General features: G+C 39.3%; 2 long non-coding RNA genes across 2 annotated transcripts; both read left to right on the top strand.

The window, feature by feature from the left end:
• Positions 1-6: 6 nt before the first annotated feature.
• Positions 7-1,349, top strand: LOC306837369. The gene is made up of 2 exons (XR_013780921.1): positions 7-502; positions 658-1,349. It is a non-coding gene; the product is annotated as an uncharacterized lncRNA (long non-coding RNA).
• A 13,645-nt stretch (positions 1,350-14,994) lies between these two features.
• Positions 14,995-19,077, top strand: LOC306837551. The gene is made up of 2 exons (XR_013780957.1): positions 14,995-15,033; positions 18,840-19,077. It is a non-coding gene; the product is annotated as an uncharacterized lncRNA (long non-coding RNA).
• The last annotated feature ends 788 nt before the right edge of the window (positions 19,078-19,865 follow it).

The raw sequence follows: 19,865 nt of genomic DNA, 5'->3' as shown, positions 1-19,865 counted from the left end.
TTTAACAATTAAAGTTTTGTCATAAAGCTTTCAACATGGTATGCCTTTACCTTTTTAAAATGTAAAGTTAAAGTAATTGAAAACACCAAATACGGCTGTAACATGTTGGAAAACGCAGGGATTCATGGGGGGCGGGATCAGAGTTGAAGCTAACATTTGCCTAGCTTGTTAAAGGTGTTCGGTTTGTTTTTAAGGATTTCTCCAATGTACTAAGCCAAGGCATACAAGGGTGATAGCAATCATGAAATAGTATATAAAGGGTTGGTAATATAGATATGTTCAACAAAAATGAATGTACTAATCTTTTTTTGTAATCCCAGCACTATGGCCGGGTACTCAATAACGACTAATACTCAAGACTACATCAATCCCTCAATCTGTAACTTGAATAAAAACATTCATTTAAAAATGACCTTCTAAAGCTTATAAATAAATCTGATCCTCAAGGGAAGTCTTGCTAAGGAAGGAGTTTGAGGAGGTGACATTGGCCAACAGTCAGCAGGTGAAAAAACATTTCATTGAGTGTGATTTATCCAGTAACATTATGTAATGTTATTATGAGGTGTAGCATCATAGTGCAACACTGTGATGTGTCATGTAAGGTCATGTACAGGACCGAACACTAACAGCCCATCTCTTATCGTGCTTCTCTCTCAGGAGGACTCTGATAACTGAACTGATGAAGAGCGTCACAATCAAAGATCAAAAGATCAACAACCGAAACATTCCATGTCGCTCTGCCAAGTCCTGTTGTGCCTCGTTTTTCTGTCCTTTCCTGGAGTCTGTACCCAACGTCTGTGTGCGTGTGTGATGTCACATATGTATGTACAGCAGTGTGTGTAAATATTGTCAATTGTCCCAAAGCAGACCTCAGGCGTGTGTCATCTGTGACCAGTTGTCCTTTACAGTGTTTCCCTTCCACTGAGAACGCCTCCTGGTCACTGTGTGTGAGATTGTGTGTGTGTGTGTGTGAGAGTGTCTTTACGTGCTCAATCTACACGTGTGGCTATTTCAATAACTCAAACCTGGAACTATACTACAATTCACAACTTCAAACACCTAAGTGTCTCTATATAAATGAACTAAATACAGTGATCTGTCTAAAACGGAGGCATAATAAATATTCTCTATTTTTTCCGTACGTGACTGCTTTTTGGCGATGAGCTTTAAAGTGCTGAACTTTTTTTGTGCATTCATGTTGTATTTTTTATGTTGTCAATGCAATTAAAAATGGAGATCATAATGAATTGACTTTTAAAAACAATGTGAGCATGTAAAAGTACACAGGTTTACAGCTATGAAAAGTGTTTATTTGGAGTGTTGGTGTTGAATAAAATATGTAAAGAGTATGTTTCTGCTTAATTTGAGTCATCCTTTTTAGTATGACAACTAGAAAGTGAATGAAAAACAAGCTGACAGGAATGATTATTAGTACAGAGTAGGAATAGAAATAGAAGGACATGCAGCCATATTGATCTCGCCCTGGGTTAACGAGAAGAGATTTTAGGCAGTTTTTTTAAGAAAGTGTTAATTTCCAAAGATTTTGGATAATTAGTCTTCCATTTGTTTGTAAGTCACAAAATGCAACATGATGCAGGTCCATTTAAAAAGTTTGAACTAGTTGTCATGTCATATTGTTTGCCATTTTATTAAGGGTCTGTGTTCACAGGCTGGAATAATCCTGGTTGTAGACACTGAACTAGTGTTTGATATGTGACAATAAAGCGAGTTGGTCCTGTGCTGTACCCAGTCATCCAGCAGACAGACTTTATAGATTGTCGAGAGAAAGAAGAAAAGAGACACACCCCACCAATGTCTCCTCACAGACAACTCCTGCGACATCTTTCCTCTGACAGAAAGTTCTGCTCCATTGAGACCACCAACCGCAGCGACAGCTTTTTACAGAACCTGCTTCAATTTTTATCTGCCAAGCATCTGATCGTTTATTCTCTGGTATGTAGTCACTGCAAATCAGTCCACAGCATTATCGCTTTAGAGAGGCTATGATTCCATGGTCAGGAGAGTAGACAAAAACTGAAATCAGAGAAAGAGAGTGGGGAATGACCAAAATGAGCCAAAGACAGAATTTGAAACCTGAGCTGCCCGCTTGAAAGATTACATGCAACCAACGGCCCTACATGCATTTCATTAAGTTGTAGTTTGTTGATGTCTTACTTAATAACGCTGATTTTCCTGTGATAACAAGCAGTTGTTTTCTGGAGATCTAAATCTACAATAAGAATAACAATAAGACATCGATATTTTCTTATTCCTGTGCAAAGAGCTGTCCGATCCCACCAACCAAACTGAAGCCAGCTTTTTGCTGTTGGATTTACATGACTATGTGGGGTTAGGGTTTATTCTTAATTTGAAGAAGAAAAAAAAAGCATTTTAGGATACCCATAATTTCACAGAAAGTCACTCATCAGTGCATTTATGAAGCTCAATGGGTGTTCAAAAACTCCCTAGATCCCCCTAGAATAACCAGACACACTTAAAGCTCCTGTGGGGATGATTGCATTTGTTTAGCGCCCCCCGGTGGATCAAGAAGTGCCTCTTATATCTTAGCTGATATTGTTTTTTAACAGATAATCAAATCCTGCTTTCTTGTAATAATCAAACGTGTTGTTCCATTACAGTTTTGCAGTGGAAATGCAAAAAAGAAAGGCCTCATCCACTGCCTGCACTAACTGCCAATTTCCACATACGTAGTGCGCGCCGCAGCCGACAGCACGGTGCAGTTCGCCATTTTAGTCAACTTTCCTGTTTCCACAGCCAGCACATGCAAGCAGCGCTACTATGCTCTGCAAAGTGACAAATATCCTGCGGGTATTTTGATGGAGTTTGTTGCGAGGAAACGCACAGAGCGTCCGGTCATTTCAAAAATAAAACATTATACTGACTCAGGATTTTTATTTTCCATCACATGAAGTCAAAACAGTTACCAAGGACAACGCAACATGCACACATTTTTCTCTTCGTTCCCACTTGACTGTGTCGCTCTCCCGGGATGTGTGAACAGTAGCTGATGCTCTGCCAAAAAGGACCCAGTGGGGCAGGTCGTGTGCTGTCCAACAGAACTACATTGTGGCGCTGACAGAGCACAGCACGCACAGATGACATTCACCCCGCAGCAGCAGATTCAGGCATTAATAGTACAATAGAATGAATCCATGTCAGTGATCTTCAATTCAAACAATTATATATTTTAAGTACGGAAAATAATTAAATTAACCCTGCAGTCGGTGAAGTTGGGTCCGGCTTGATGCAGCTGTGAGTCAGCCTGCAAGAACCAGGAAGTGCGTTCAACCCCGATTTTAACACTAAACAGGGCGTTTACCGGTCGTTGTTTAACTTTCGTGTCACGTGAGCGTAGTTTTACCTGTACAGTGAGATGTGTGTGTGATTTGGTTTGAATGTGTTTGCTTCGCTGTAACGTCAGTGTTTTGAGTGACTGTCAACATTTTAGATTCAATTTTTTTTGTGTACAGAAACATCGAAGCTGTCGCCTTTGGTTCTCATCAACATAATATATATTTGACACCTGCTTAGTTTTTCTGATTGTCTGTAAAAAGTGATGTTTTTTTACATTTGATATTTTAACGTGCAGCATTTAGATTCAGAGTTCACCTTAAAGAGTTATTCAGGAACTGTAGAGACAAAAATCACTGAAAGGAACCTCATTAAAATAGGATCTGTTCCTAAATGCAGCTTTGTCTTTTCACTACTTTTATTACTCTGACTTTTTCATATCTGGGGACATCTAGAGATTTCTGAGATGGTTGTAAAGGTTTTGTCAGTAGCTCTTAAACAGGGTTGGTATTTTTTTGAAAACTAACCTTTTTCCCTCAAGATAAGTTGAATGTGCAAACAAGACAAAATGACTTTACTGTAGTAAACTGTTTATTAAATAACAGAAAAACAAACAAAACGGGAGCAGTGTTTTTGTCAAGTTCTTATTTGTGAGCTTTACATTTTCAACAGTCTTTAAATAGATTTGTCATGGACGAGCCGTTTATTTTATGTAAGTAAAATGTAGCAAAAATAGGTATTACATTAATTACGATTTATTTGATGGGAGCATATGACTTGTTGATAATTAGTAATGTGTGTTCTTATAGCGCGCCAGAGCTGCTTGTCTCGGAGCATGCGCAGAATGTTTAGCCCGTTAGGGTCCGATTGAGTGGTATACGCAGATATATCTATGGGTATACATGTCAGAATAAATGTGATTCTTACCGCGTTTTCTAACTCAATAAATGGATTCATTCAACCCGCATAGACACGCAGACCTGTTGGCTCTGCTCTCGTGTCGTGTCGCTCGAACACTTGTCAATAAAGGCTTGTTAAAAAAAAGTTATAAACACGAAGACCTCCGAGTTTTTCTTGGACACTTGTACTGTACAGCGTCCTGTCATTTCCCATCATGCTTTGTGATAGTTGATAAACAGAACACATTGATTTGTTTATCTTCTTCAAAAAGCCTTGTGTTTGTTTGTGTTTGTAATGTGTGCTCTAAAGTGCAGTGATTTGCTTGGCTTGTGTTCATCACTTGACTTTTTGCCCTCCATCAGTCAAAGGGCTGTTGAAGTCGCTATTATGGATTTCATGACTGCAAAATCATAGATTTGTTTCATGCATATCAGAGCACTGATGTGATCTATGCTGAATTAATCCTATCTGAGTCTTCTGGCCGCCCAGTGAGACTGTAATGATCCACCTGTTAAAGTGAATGACTTAAATGCTGAAATAGCCTCTACTTATAACCTCGGTTTTCCTGATCTGTGACATCATCAAAGGACGGTTGAACGTTCCTGCTCGGTGTATTGTTTGCTCTGGTTGCTAGGCGACGAGCTCGCTTAAAGTAAAACAATTATATATTTTAAGTACAGAAAATAATTACATTAATCAATGAAGTGTTTGTGTGTGTCTATTAAAAAGCACATCTAGCTGCTTGAAATATTTTAGGGGGATTCTGATTGGAAGTGCCTGGAGAAGGTAATAAATCTTGGGTGCACAAGTCATTTTCAGTACATTAGCTTTCCCCCACAATGATAGGAATAGAGGGACCCATCTTACAATATCTGCTTTGAGTTGGTCTAGCAGGGGGTCCATGTTGACTTTAGCTAGGTCCACTAGTCTAGGGGGAATAATGATACCCAGATATTTAATGCCATGGCTAGGCCAGGAAAAATTTCAGCCCAAAAAGATGTTCCAAGGGCAGTCTGATGTTAAAGGGAGAGCTTCTGATTTCGCCCAGTTAACTTTATAGCCCGATAGGCGAGAGAATGTATCTATCATTTTAAGTAGTGCAGGAAGGGAGTGCTCCAGTTCAGAGACAAACACAAGGATATCATTTGCATATAACGAAAGCTTGTGGGTCGATTGGCCGATTTTTACACCTGAAATCGAGGGGTCCAATCGGATAGCTGTTGCCAGAGGTTCCAAGGCCAGTGTGAAAAGCCCTGGGGAGATTCCATCGCCTTGCCTCGTCCCCCTATCCAGGTCAAACCAGGGCGAGATCAGGCCATTAGTTAACACTGCAGCCTTAGGATGGGTATACAGAAGTTTTATCCATTTGATAAATTTATTAGTAAAGCCATATGACTCCAGAGTAGCAAATAAATAAAGCCACTCAACCCTGTCGAAAGCCTTTTCTGTGTCCAGGCAAATAGCAGCTGCAGGGGAGCTATTGTTATGGGTGGCCCACATGATATCAATCAATCGTCTGATATTATTAACGTAGCTACGTTTAGGGATGAAACCCACCTGATCGGGGTGGATTAGGGTGGGGATAGCTTTGTTAAGTCTATTGGAAAGAATCTTAGACAGGATCTTCTCATCTAAGCACAACAGTGAAATGGGCCTGTAGCTTTTGCAATCTGTTGGATTCTTACCACTCTTTAGGATACAGTAATAACTGCCTCCATCATGGACGGGGGGAGGGACCCAGTATCAAACGCCTCCGTGTAGACGTCCAGAAGCAATGGTGCCAGCTCTATAGCGGAACACTTGTAAAACTCGGCTGTGAAGCCTTCCAGACCAGGGGCCTTGCCAGAAGACAACCTCCTAATAACCGCCACAATCTCCTCAGTAGTAATGGGTGCATCTAGCATATCCTGTTGTTCTTCACTTAAAGTAGGGAGGTTTAACCCAGTAAGGAAAGATCTGACTTCCTCAGTGCTGGCCTGTAGCTCAGAAGCATACAAACCGGAGTAAAAACGCCTAAACTCTGCATTAATGTCTGAAGAATTAGTCACCAGGCCCCCCCGCACTATTCCTGATTGCTGGTATAGCATTCATAGCCTCTCTCTGTTTTATACATCTCGCAAGCATTCTTCCTGCCTTATCCCCTTCTTCAAACTGCTTCTGTCAGGCTCTGTCTGCCTTCCCCGTGAGGATAGAATTAAACTCGTATTTGAGACAGGTTAGGGAAGTTAGATTAGCAGGTGTCATATTTTGCTTATAGGCATTCTCAGCTAGCTGAACCTGCTTCTCCAATTCAACTTGTTTGGCCATATTTTGTTTTTTCTTAAATGAAGCATGCTGTATAATATGTCTTCTGATGAAGGCTTTCAAAGCTTCCCAAGCAACTCCAGCTGAAGGGGCTGTTGGTAAGTTAGTTTCTTTAAAGAGAGCGATTTGATCTCTCAGAGACTCTCTGAAAGTGGAATCTAGGAGAAGGCTTGAGTTCAATCTCCATCTAGGGGTCCTGTTTACATTGTCTATTTTAATTTTGTGCACTGTGTGATTTTCTTCTGCTATCCTGCTTTGCTGCTGTCACACTAAATTTCTGAATAAGATGATGAATAAAGGGTTATCTTATCTTAATTAAATGTACACTTTTCTAAGAGATGAAGTAAACCTACTGTAAAGTAACACAATGATTTGAAGTTCATCAATCAAAGTTCTTGAGATGCACTTTACCATGCATACTTTCATATTTTATCTGTCACTTGCTTGTTTTTGAAGGAGGTCCCGCCTTTCACCAAAGACAAAAATAAACACAATATGTCACAATTACGAGATCCTAAACTCCTCATCTTAAGTATGAGATAATGTGTCTGATTTGTTTTGTCTTTGGTGAATGCAACGCGCTTCCTATCCACCTCCTTTGACTCATGAGGCAGCTGAAAAAAACATTAGTGGGCTGAAATCAACAGAAAACTGTTGAGTCTTTCAGAGGGGCGCCAGGAGGTCCGCGGGCCCCAGTTTGAGAAACCCTGCAGTCGGTGAAGTTGAGTCCGGCTTGATGCAGCTGTGAGTCAGCCTGCAAGAACCAGGAAGTGCGTTCAACCCCGATTTTAACACTAAACAGGGCGTTTTACCGGTCGTTGTTTAACTTTCGTGTCACGTGAGCGTAGTTTTACCTGTACAGTGAGATGTGTGTGTGATTTGGTTTGAATGTGTTTGCTTCGCTGTAACGTCAGTGTTTTGTGTGACTGTCAACATTTTAGATTCAATTTTTTTTGTGTACAGAAACATTGAAGCTGTCGCCTTTGGTTCTCATCAACATAATATATATTTGACACCTGCTTAGGTTTTCTGATTGTCTGTAAAAAGTGATGTTTTTTTACATTTGATGTTTTAACGTGCAGCATTTAGATTCAGAGTTCACCTTAAAGAGTTATTCAGGAACTGTAGAGACAAAAATCACTGAAAGGAACCTCATTAAAATATGATCTGTTCCTAAATGCAGCTTTGTCTTTTCACTACTTTTATTACTCTGACTTTTTCATATCTGGGGACATCTAGAGATTTCTGAGATGGTTGTAAAGGTTTTGTCAGTAGCTCTTAAACAGGGTTGGTATTTTTTTGAAAACTAACATTTTTCCCTCAAGATAAGTTGAATGTGCAAACAAGACAAAATGATCATGACTTTACTGTAGTAAACTGTTTATTAAATGACAGAAAAACAAACAAAACGGGAGCAGTGTTTTTGTCAAGTTCTTATTTGTGAGCTTTACATTTTCAACAGTCTTTAAATAGATTTGTCATGGACGAGCCGTTTATTTTATGTAAGTAAAATGTAGCAAAAATAGGTATTACATTAATTACGATTTATTTGATGGGAGCATATGACTTGTTGATAATTAGTAATGTGTGTTCTTATAGCGCGCCAGAGCTGCTTGTCTCGGAGCATGCGCAGAATGTTTAGCCCGTTAGGGTCCGATTGAGTGGTATACGCAGATATATCTATGGGTATACATGTCAGAATAAATGTGATTCTTACCGCGTTTTCTAACTCAATAAATGGATTCATTCAACCCGCATAGACACGCAGACCTGTTGGCTCTGCTCTCGTGTCGTGTCGCTCGAACACTTGTCAATAAAGGCTTGTTAAAAAAAAGTTATAAACACGAAGACCTCCGAGTTTTTCTTGGACACTTGTACTGTACAGCGTCCTGTCATTTCCCATCATGCTTTGTGATAGTTGATAAACAGAACACATTGATTTGTTTATCTTCTTCAAAAAGCCTTGTGTTTGTTTGTGTTTGTAATGTGTGCTCTAAAGTGCAGTGATTTGCTTGGCTTGTGTTCATCACTTGACTTTTTGCCCTCCATCAGTCAAAGGGCTGTTGAAGTCGCTATTATGGATTTCATGACAACGAAATCATCGTATTTTCGGTCATATCAGAGCACTGATGTGATCTATGCTGAATGAAACCTATCTGAGTCTCCTGGCCGCCCAGTGAGACTGTGATGATCCACCTGTTAAAGTGAATGACTTAAATGCTGTAACAGCCTCTACTTATAACCTCGGTTTTCCTGATCTGTGACATCATCAAAGGACGGTTGAACGTTCCTGCTCGGTGTATTGTTTGCTCTGGTTGCTAGGCGACGAGCTCGCTTAAAGTAAAACAATTATATATTTTAAGTACAGAAAATAATTACATTAATCAATGGTGTGTGTGTGTGTGTGTGTGTGTGTGTGTGTGTGTGTGTGTGTGTGTGTGTGTGTGTGTGTGTTTGTACACACACCACCAAGGAGTCACAGATGATGAAAATGAAATAAAATAATGTGGCTCCAGTTAGACCATCAAAGATTAAAGGAAATAAAACAATGAAATGCTGACTTGAATTCCTGTTTCATTTTTGATGCATCTTTTGCTAGCTTTTTAATTATTATTTAAATGCATATTTTTCTACACTTACATTGTCTTTTTTTTTTGTGATTAAAAGTTTTTATTCATTTTCCAATTTTTTCCAACAATTAACAATACAACAAGACAAACATAGCAGAAAATAAAATGGCAAAATGTTCAAATACATAAACACCTGCGCATGTACAATACATACAAGTGCTCACACATAGGCATACCGATGTACCTGCGCCTATACACGCACATCAAGAAAGCCAAACTACATAAAACACAACAAAAATGGCAGATAGTATGAGAATTAATAAAAAGAAAGAAAAAACAATATCAAGCCTACATTAATGTCAGGGTCCCTTGATAAATGAGATGCAATCCCCCCACTTGGCTCCAAATCTCTCAACTTGGTTAACCCTGTAAGACCCAAATATAGAAAAACCTAAAAAAAAAAATATTTGACCTTTCAGATGTTGTTTTAGGAGGCATTTGATGCAGAAATTAAAGAGTTTTTAAAAAAAAAAATGTTTATGTACGTTTTTAGAGAAATGTTGTAATATTGCAACATTGGGCTTAGTTGGGAGCAGAATTTCTGTTGTCTGAACAATTCAGAACAACTAAGGGTTCATTTGCAGGGTTGCTTCCTATGCCCCCTAACAGTATAACATTAATAATAATCACACATTAGTCATATTTTTATGAAGTCATTTATTAAAAACAATAAAAATATTAAAAATATTAAACAAGATAAAACTCTTTAAAAACGTTGTTCCCCCCTCTTTTTTTCTTTTCTTGACATTGGTCATGAAGACTTTCATTGGTGGTGAAAGTCCCAAAAACAGTCCCTGTCGTCTGTAAAGCAAAGGCGAACATCACACTTTCTGCATTGTGTGTTGGTGTATCCTTTATTGCAGTGTCTGCAGCGTCCTCTCCCTGTCTTCCTTGGGAAATGGGCAACTAGATCGTTGCGTACATCCAATGGGAGGTGTGCACATCTCTTGGATGGCCTCTTCTGAGCATTCAGAGGGCTTCCTGATGTCACTGTCTGTGTTGCTGGGCTCCCTTTGCCTGAAGATGGCCATCCTCTCTTTGGAGTTTGAAGTGTTGCGTTTACCAGGATGAGAGAGGATGCTAGCTGTGCCTGAAACTGTCTCCTGTTCATCGTCTCTCTTTGCTAGACATCTTGAGCGCTTTACAGTCCCGCTTGTAGAGCAGCCAGGCATTGACCACAGCGAGGATGATGGTGTGCCAGAAGATGTACATGTACCAGCGACGGGATTTGATGGGGAACTTATATTTGGCTGTAAATGAGTCCAACAAATCCACACCTCCCATGTACTTGTTGTAGGCACCAACAATGTAAGGCCTCTCAACTTCAACGTAGGTTCTGTTGGCTTTTTCCCAGCGTTGAATCTTCTGCACAGGTTCAGGTCCAGCAAAGGATGACACAAGTGTGACGGCCCTGCTGTCATACCATTTGACAGCACAGATGTTGTGATTCCCCTCCACTCTGACGTCATAGCTTCCTCTCCCCTTTTTCTTCAAGCTCTTCTCGTCTTCAAGGTTACAGTTGGGTAGGCGCACCTGCCTGGCTGTTCCCACGTAATGAATTCCCCGATCAAGGAGCTTCACTAATAATGGAACAATGGAATAAAATATAAATTAATTAACATGTGTATATACATATGTTTTATATATTGTAGTACATAACCTGAAGGAATAGAATAGGGTGGTGGACTAGGTGTTCAGGGTAGAAATGTTTTCGAGGCAGACAATACTGTCTGCCTGGTAAGTCGCTTTGGACAAAAGCGTCTGCTAAATACCCTGAATGTAAATGTGAATGTAAATGGGTTAATGGCTCCAATTATCATACTAAAAGGAAAACTGTTGAGTCTTTCAGAGGGGCGCCAGGAGGTCCGCGGGCCCCAGTTTGAGAAACCCTGCAGTCGGTGAAGTTGAGTCCGGCTTGATGCAGCTGTGAGTCAGCCTGCAAGAACCAGGAAGTGCGTTCAACCCCGATTTTAACACTAAACAGGGCGTTTTACCGGTCGTTGTTTAACTTTCGTGTCACGTGAGCGTAGTTTTACCTGTACAGTGAGATGTGTGTGTGATTTGGTTTGAATGTGTTTGCTTCGCTGTAACGTCAGTGTTTTGTGTGACTGTCAACATTTTAGATTCAATTTTCTTTGTGTACAGAAACATTGAAGCTGTCGCCTTTGGTTCTCATCAACACAATATATATTTGACACCTGCTTAGTTTTTCTGATTGTCTGTAAAAAGTGATGTTTTTTTACATTTGATGTTTTAACGTGCAGCATTTAGATTCAGAGTTCACCTTAAAGATTTATTCAGGAACTGTAGAGACAAAAATCACTGAAAGGAACCTCATTAAAATATGATCTGTTCCTAAATGCAGCTTTGTCTTTTCACTACTTTTATTACTCTGACTTTTTCATATCTGGGGACATCTAGAGATTTCTGAGATGGTTGTAAAGGTTTTGTCAGTAGCTCTTAAACAGGGTTGGTATTTTTTTGAAAACTAACCTTTTTCCCTCAAGATAAGTTGAATGTGCAAACAAGACAAAATGATCATGACTTTACTGTAGTAAACTGTTTATTAAATAACAGAAAAACAAACACAACGGGAGCAGTGTTTTTGTCAAGTTCTTATTTGTGAGCTTTACATTTTCAACAGTCTTTAAATAGATTTGTCAAGGACGAGACGTTTATTTTATGTAAGTAAAATGTAGCAAAAATAGGTATTACATTAATTACGATTTATTTGATGGGAGCATATGACTTGTTGATAATTAGTAATGTGTGTTCTTATAGCGCGCCAGAGCTGCTTGTCTCGGAGCATGCGCAGAATGTTTAGCCCGTTAGGGTCCGATTGAGTGGTATACGCAGATATATCTATGGGTATACATGTCAGAATAAATGTGATTCTTACCGCGTTTTCTAACTCAATAAATGGATTCATTCAACCCGCATAGACACGCAGACCTGTTGGCTCTGCTCTCGTGTCGTGTCGCTCGAACACTTGTCAATAAAGGCTTGTTAAAAAAAAGTTATAAACACGAAGACCTCCGAGTTTTTCTTGGACACTTGTACTGTACAGCGTCCTGTCATTTCCCATCATGCTTTGTGATAGTTGATAAACAGAACACATTGATTTGTTTATCTTCTTCAAAAAGCCTTGTGTTTGTTTGTGTTTGTAATGTGTGCTCTAAAGTGCAGTGATTTGCTTGGCTTGTGTTCATCACTTGACTTTTTGCCCTCCATCAGTCAAAGGGCTGTTGAAGTCGCTATTATGGATTTCATGACAACGAAATCATCGTTCTTTTCAGGCATAACAGAGCACTGTTGTGATCTATGCTGAATAATACCTATCTGAGTCTCCTGGCCGCCCAGTGAGACTGTGATGATCCACCTGTTAAAGTGAATGACTTAAATGCTGAAACAGCTTCTACTTATAACCTCGGTTTTCCTGATCTGTGACATCATCAAAGGACGGTTGAACGTTCCTGCTCGGTGTATTGTTTGCTCTGGTTGCTAGGCGACGAGCTCGCTTAAAGTAAAACAATTATATATTTTAAGTACAGAAAATAATTACATTAATCAATGGTGTGTGTGTGTGTGTGTGTGTGTGTGTGTGTGTGTGTGTACACACACCACCAAGGAGTCACAGATGATGAAAATGAAATAAAATAATGTGGCTCCAGTTAGACCATCAAAGATTAAAGGAAATAAAACAATGAAATGCTGACTTGAATTCCTGTTTCATTTTTGATGCATCTTTTGCTAGCTTTTTAATTATTGTTTAAATGCATATTTTTCTACACTTACATTGTCTTTTTTTTTTGTGATTAAAAGTTTTTATTCATTTTCCAATTTTTTCCAACAATTAACAATACAACAAGACAAACATAGCAGAAAATAAAATGGCAAAATGTTCAAATACATAAACACCTGCGCATGTACAATACATACAAGTGCTCACACATAGGCATACCGATGTACCTGCGCCTATACACGCACATCAAGAAAGCCAAACTACATAAAACACAACAAAAATGGCAGATAGTATGAGAATTAATAAAAAGAAAGAAAAAACAATATCAAGCCTACATTAATGTCAGGGTCCCTTGATAAATGAGATGCAATCCCCCCACTTGGCTCCAAATCTCTCAACTTGGTTAACCCTGTAAGACCCAAATATAGAAAAACCTAAAAAAAAAAAAATTTGACCTTTCAGATGTTGTTTTAGGAGGCATTTGATGCAGAAATTAAAGAGTTTTAAAAAAAAAAATGTTTATGTACGTTTTTAGAGAAATGTTGTAATATTGCAACATTGGGCTTAGTTGGGAGCAGAATTTCTGTTGTCTGAACAATTCAGAACAACTAAGGGTTCATTTGCAGGGTTGCTTCCTTTGCCCCCTAACAGTATAACATTAATAATAATCACACATTAGTCATATTTTTATGAAGTCATTTATTAAAAACAATAAAAATATTAAAAATATTAAACAAGATAAAACTCTTTAAAAACGTTGTTCCCCCCTCTTTTTTTCTTTTCTTGACATTGGTCATGAAGACTTTCATTGGTGGTGAAAGTCCCAAAAACAGTCCCTGTCGTCTGTAAAGCAAAGGCGAACATCACACTTTCTGCATTGTGTGTTGGTGTATCCTTTATTGCAGTGTCTGCAGCGTCCTCTCCCTGTCTTCCTTGGGAAATGGGCAACTAGATCGTTGCGTACATCCAATGGGAGGTGTGCACATCTCTTGGATGGCCTCTTCTGAGCATTCAGAGGGCTTCCTGATGTCACTGTCTGTGTTGCTGGGCTCCCTTTGCCTGAAGATGGCCATCCTCTCTTTGGAGTTTGAAGTGTTGCGTTTACCAGGATGAGAGAGGATGCTAGCTGTGCCTGAAACTGTCTCCTGTTCATCGTCTCTCTTTGCTAGACATCTTGAGCGCTTTACAGTCCCGCTTGTAGAGCAGCCAGGCATTGACCACAGCGAGGATGATGGTGTGCCAGAAGATGTACATGTACCAGCGACGGGATTTGATGGGGAACTTATATTTGGCTGTAAATGAGTCCAACAAATCCACACCTCCCATGTACTTGTTGTAGGCACCAACAATGTAAGGCCTCTCAACTTCAACGTAGGTTCTGTTGGCTTTTTCCCAGCGTTGAATCTTCTGCACAGGTTCAGGTCCAGCAAAGGATGACACAAGTGTGACGGCCCTGCTGTCATACCATTTGACAGCACAGATGTTGTGATTCCCCTCCACTCTGACGTCATAGCTTCCTCTCCCCTTTTTCTTCAAGCTCTTCTCGTCTTCAAGGTTACAGTTGGGTAGGCGCACCTGCCTGGCTGTTCCCACGTAATGAATTCCCCGATCAAGGAGCTTCACTAATAATGGAACAATGGAATAAAATATAAATTAATTAACAAGTGTATATACATATGTTTTATATATTGTAGTACATAACCTGAAGGAATAGAATAGGGTGGTGGACTAGGTGTTCAGGGTAGAAATGTTTTCGAGGCAGACAATACTGTCTGCCTGGTAAGTCGCTTTGGACAAAAGCGTCTGCTAAATACCCTGAATGTAAATGTGAATGTAAATGGGTTAATGGCTCCAATTATCATACTAAAAGGAAAACTGTTGAGTCTTTCAGAGGGGCGCCAGGAGGTCCGCGGGCCCCAGTTTGAGAAACCCTGCAGTCGGTGAAGTTGAGTCCGGCTTGATGCAGCTGTGAGTCAGCCTGCAAGAACCAGGAAGTGCGTTCAACCCCGATTTTAACACTAAACAGGGCGTTTACCGGTCGTTGTTTAACTTTCGTGTCACGTGAGCGTAGTTTTACCTGTACAGTGAGATGTGTGTGTGATTTGGTTTGAATGTGTTTGCTTCGCTGTAACGTCAGTGTTTTGTGTGACTGTCAACATTTTAGATTCAATTTTCTTTGTGTACAGAAACATTGAAGCTGTCGCCTTTGGTTCTCATCAACACAATATATATTTGACACCTGCTTAGTTTTTCTGATTGTCTGTAAAAAGTGATGTTTTTTTACATTTGATGTTTTAACGTGCAGCATTTAGATTCAGAGTTCACCTTAAAGATTTATTCAGGAACTGTAGAGACAAAAATCACTGAAAGGAACCTCATTAAAATATGATCTGTTCCTAAATGCAGCTTTGTCTTTTCACTACTTTTATTACTCTGACTTTTTCATATCTGGGGACATCTAGAGATTTCTGAGATGGTTGTAAAGGTTTTGTCAGTAGCTCTTAAACAGGGTTGGTATTTTTTTGAAAACTAACCTTTTTCCCTCAAGATAAGTTGAATGTGCAAACAAGACAAAATGATCATGACTTTACTGTAGTAAACTGTTTATTAAATAACAGAAAAACAAACACAACGGGAGCAGTGTTTTTGTCAAGTTCTTATTTGTGAGCTTTACATTTTCAACAGTCTTTAAATAGATTTGTCAAGGACGAGACGTTTATTTTATGTAAGTAAAATGTAGCAAAAATAGGTATTACATTAATTACGATTTATTTGATGGGAGCATATGACTTGTTGATAATTAGTAATGTGTGTTCTTATAGCGCGCCAGAGCTGCTTGTCTCGGAGCATGCGCAGAATGTTTAGCCCGTTAGGGTCCGATTGAGTGGTATACGCAGATATATCTATGGGTATACATGTCAGAATAAATGTGATTCTTACCGCGTTTTCTAACTCAATAAATGGATTCATTCAACCCGCATAGACACGCAGACCTGTTGGCTCTGCTCTCGTGTCGTGTCGCTCGAACACTTGTCAATAAAGGCTTGTTAAAAAAAAGTTATAAACACGAAGACCTCCGAGTTTTTCTTGGACACTTGTACTGTACAGCGTCCTGTCATTTCCCATCATGCTTTGTGATAGTTGATAAACAGAACACATTGATTTGTTTATCTTCTTCAAAAAGCCTTGTGTTTGTTTGTGTTTGTAATGTGTGCTCTAAAGTGCAGTGATTTGCTTGGCTTGTGTTCATCACTTGACTTTTTGCCCTCCATCAGTCAAAGGGCTGTTGAAGTCGCTATTATGGATTTCATGACAACGAAATCATCGTTCTTTTCAGGCATAACAGAGCACTGTTGTGATCTATGCTGAATAATACCTATCTGAGTCTCCTGGCCGCCCAGTGAGACTGTGATGATCCACCTGTTAAAGTGAATGACTTAAATGCTGAAACAGCTTCTACTTATAACCTCGGTTTTCCTGATCTGTGACATCATCAAAGGACGGTTGAACGTTCCTGCTCGGTGTATTGCTTGCTCTGGTTGCTAGGCGACGAGCTCGCTTAAAGTAAAACAATTATATATTTTAAGTACAGAAAATAATTACATTAATCAATGGTGTGTGTGTGTGTGTGTGTGTGTGTGTGTGTGTGTGTGTGTGTACACACACCACCAAGGAGTCACAGATGATGAAAATGAAATAAAATAATGTGGCTCCAGTTAGACCATCAAAGATTAAAGGAAATAAAACAATGAAATGCTGACTTGAATTCCTGTTTCATTTTTGATGCATCTTTTGCTAGCTTTTTAATTATTGTTTAAATGCATATTTTTCTACACTTACATTGTCTTTTTTTTTTGTGATTAAAAGTTTTTATTCATTTTCCAATTTTTTCCAACAATTAACAATACAACAAGACAAACATAGCAGAAAATAAAATGGCAAAATGTTCAAATACATAAACACCTGCGCATGTACAATACATACAAGTGCTCACACATAGGCATACCGATGTACCTGCGCCTATACACGCACATCAAGAAAGCCAAACTACATAAAACACAACAAAAATGGCAGATAGTATGAGAATTAATAAAAAGAAAGAAAAAACAATATCAAGCCTACATTAATGTCAGGGTCCCTTGATAAATGAGATGCAATCCCCCCACTTGGCTCCAAATCTCTCAACTTGGTTAACCCTGTAAGACCCAAATATAGAAAAACCTAAAAAAAAAAATATTTGACCTTTCAGATGTTGTTTTAGGAGGCATTTGATGCAGAAATTAAAGAGTTTTAAAAAAAAAAATGTTTATGTACGTTTTTAGAGAAATGTTGTAATATTGCAACATTGGGCTTAGTTGGGAGCAGAATTTCTGTTGTCTGAACAATTCAGAACAACTAAGGGTTCATTTGCAGGGTTGCTTCCTTTGCCCCCTAACAGTATAACATTAATAATAATCACACATTAGTCATATTTTTATGAAGTCATTTATTAAAAACAATAAAAATATTAAAAATATTAAACAAGATAAAACTCTTTAAAAACGTTGTTCCCCCCTCTTTTTTTCTTTTCTTGACATTGGTCATGAAGACTTTCATTGGTGGTGAAAGTCCCAAAAACAGTCCCTGTCGTCTGTAAAGCAAAGGCGAACATCACACTTTCTGCATTGTGTGTTGGTGTATCCTTTATTGCAGTGTCTGCAGCGTCCTCTCCCTGTCTTCCTTGGGAAATGGGCAACTAGATCGTTGCGTACATCCAATGGGAGGTGTGCACATCTCTTGGATGGCCTCTTCTGAGCATTCAGAGGGCTTCCTGATGTCACTGTCTGTGTTGCTGGGCTCCCTTTGCCTGAAGATGGCCATCCTCTCTTTGGAGTTTGAAGTGTTGCGTTTACCAGGATGAGAGAGGATGCTAGCTGTGCCTGAAACTGTCTCCTGTTCATCGTCTCTCTTTGCTAGACATCTTGAGCGCTTTACAGTCCCGCTTGTAGAGCAGCCAGGCATTGACCACAGCGAGGATGATGGTGTGCCAGAAGATGTACATGTACCAGCGACGGGATTTGATGGGGAACTTATATTTGGCTGTAAATGAGTCCAACAAATCCACACCTCCCATGTACTTGTTGTAGGCACCAACAATGTAAGGCCTCTCAACTTCAACGTAGGTTCTGTTGGCTTTTTCCCAGCGTTGAATCTTCTGCACAGGTTCAGGTCCAGCAAAGGATGACACAAGTGTGACGGCCCTGCTGTCATACCATTTGACAGCACAGATGTTGTGATTCCCCTCCACTCTGACGTCATAGCTTCCTCTCCCCTTTTTCTTCAAGCTCTTCTCGTCTTCAAGGTTACAGTTGGGTAGGCGCACCTGCCTGGCTGTTCCCACGTAATGAATTCCCCGATCAAGGAGCTTCACTAATAATGGAACAATGGAATAAAATATAAATTAATTAACAAGTGTATATACATATGTTTTATATATTGTAGTACATAACCTGAAGGAATAGAATAGGGTGGTGGACTAGGTGTTCAGGGTAGAAATGTTTTCGAGGCAGACAATACTGTCTGCCTGGTAAGTCGCTTTGGACAAAAGCGTCTGCTAAATACCCTGAATGTAAATGTGAATGTAAATGGGTTAATGGCTCCAATTATCATACTAAAAGGAAAACTGTTGAGTCTTTCAGAGGGGCGCCAGGAGGTCCGCGGGCCCCAGTTTGAGAAACCCTGCAGTCGGTGAAGTTGAGTCCGGCTTGATGCAGCTGTGAGTCAGCCTGCAAGAACCAGGAAGTGCGTTCAACCCCGATTTTAACACTAAACAGGGCGTTTACCGGTCGTTGTTTAACTTTCGTGTCACGTGAGCGTAGTTTTACCTGTACAGTGAGATGTGTGTGTGATTTGGTTTGAATGTGTTTGCTTCGCTGTAACGTCAGTGTTTTGTGTGACTGTCAACATTTTAGATTCAATTTTCTTTGTGTACAGAAACATTGAAGCTGTCGCCTTTGGTTCTCATCAACATAATATATATTTGACACCTGCTTAGTTTTTCTGATTGTCTGTAAAAAGTGATGTTTTTTTTACATTTGATGTTTTAACGTGCAGCATTTAGATTCAGAGTTCACCTTAAAGATTTATTCAGGAACTGTAGAGACAAAAATCACTGAAAGGAACCTCATTAAGATATGATCTGTTCCTAAATGCAGCTTTGTCTTTTCACTACTTTTATTACTCTGACTTTTTCATATCTGGGGACATCTAGAGATTTCTGAGATGGTTGTAAAGGTTTTGTCAGTAGCTCTTAAACAGGGTTGGTATTTTTTTGAAAACTAACCTTTTTCCCTCAAGATAAGTTGAATGTGCAAACAAGACAAAATGATCATGACTTTACTGTAGTAAACTGTTTATTAAATGACAGAAAAACAAACAAAACGGGAGCAGTGTTTTTGTCAAGTTCTTATTTGTGAGCTTTACATTTTCAACAGTCTTTAAATAGATTTGTCATGGACGAGCCGTTTATTTTATGTAAGTAAAATGTAGCAAAAATAGGTATTACATTAATTACGATTTATTTGATGGGAGCATATGACTTGTTGATAATTAGTAATGTGTGTTCTTATAGCGCGCCAGAGCTGCTTGTCTCGGAGCATGCGCAGAATGTTTAGCCCGTTAGGGTCCGATTGAGTGGTATACGCAGATATATCTATGGGTATACATGTCAGAATAAATGTGATTCTTACCGCGTTTTCTAACTCAATAAATGGATTCATTCAACCCGCATAGACACGCAGACCTGTTGGCTCTGCTCTCGTGTCGTGTCGCTCGAACACTTGTCAATAAAGGCTTGTTAAAAAAAAGTTATAAACACGAAGACCTCCGAGTTTTTCTTGGACACTTGTACTGTACAGCGTCCTGTCATTTCCCATCATGCTTTGTGATAGTTGATAAACAGAACACATTGATTTGTTTATCTTCTTCAAAAAGCCTTG

Source organism: Symphodus melops (genome assembly GCF_947650265.1).
Source record: "Symphodus melops genome assembly, chromosome: 16".
NCBI lineage: Eukaryota > Metazoa > Chordata > Actinopteri > Labriformes > Labridae > Symphodus > Symphodus melops.
Note: the sequence above shows the minus strand (reverse complement) of the source record. Positions and strands in the feature narration are given on the sequence as shown.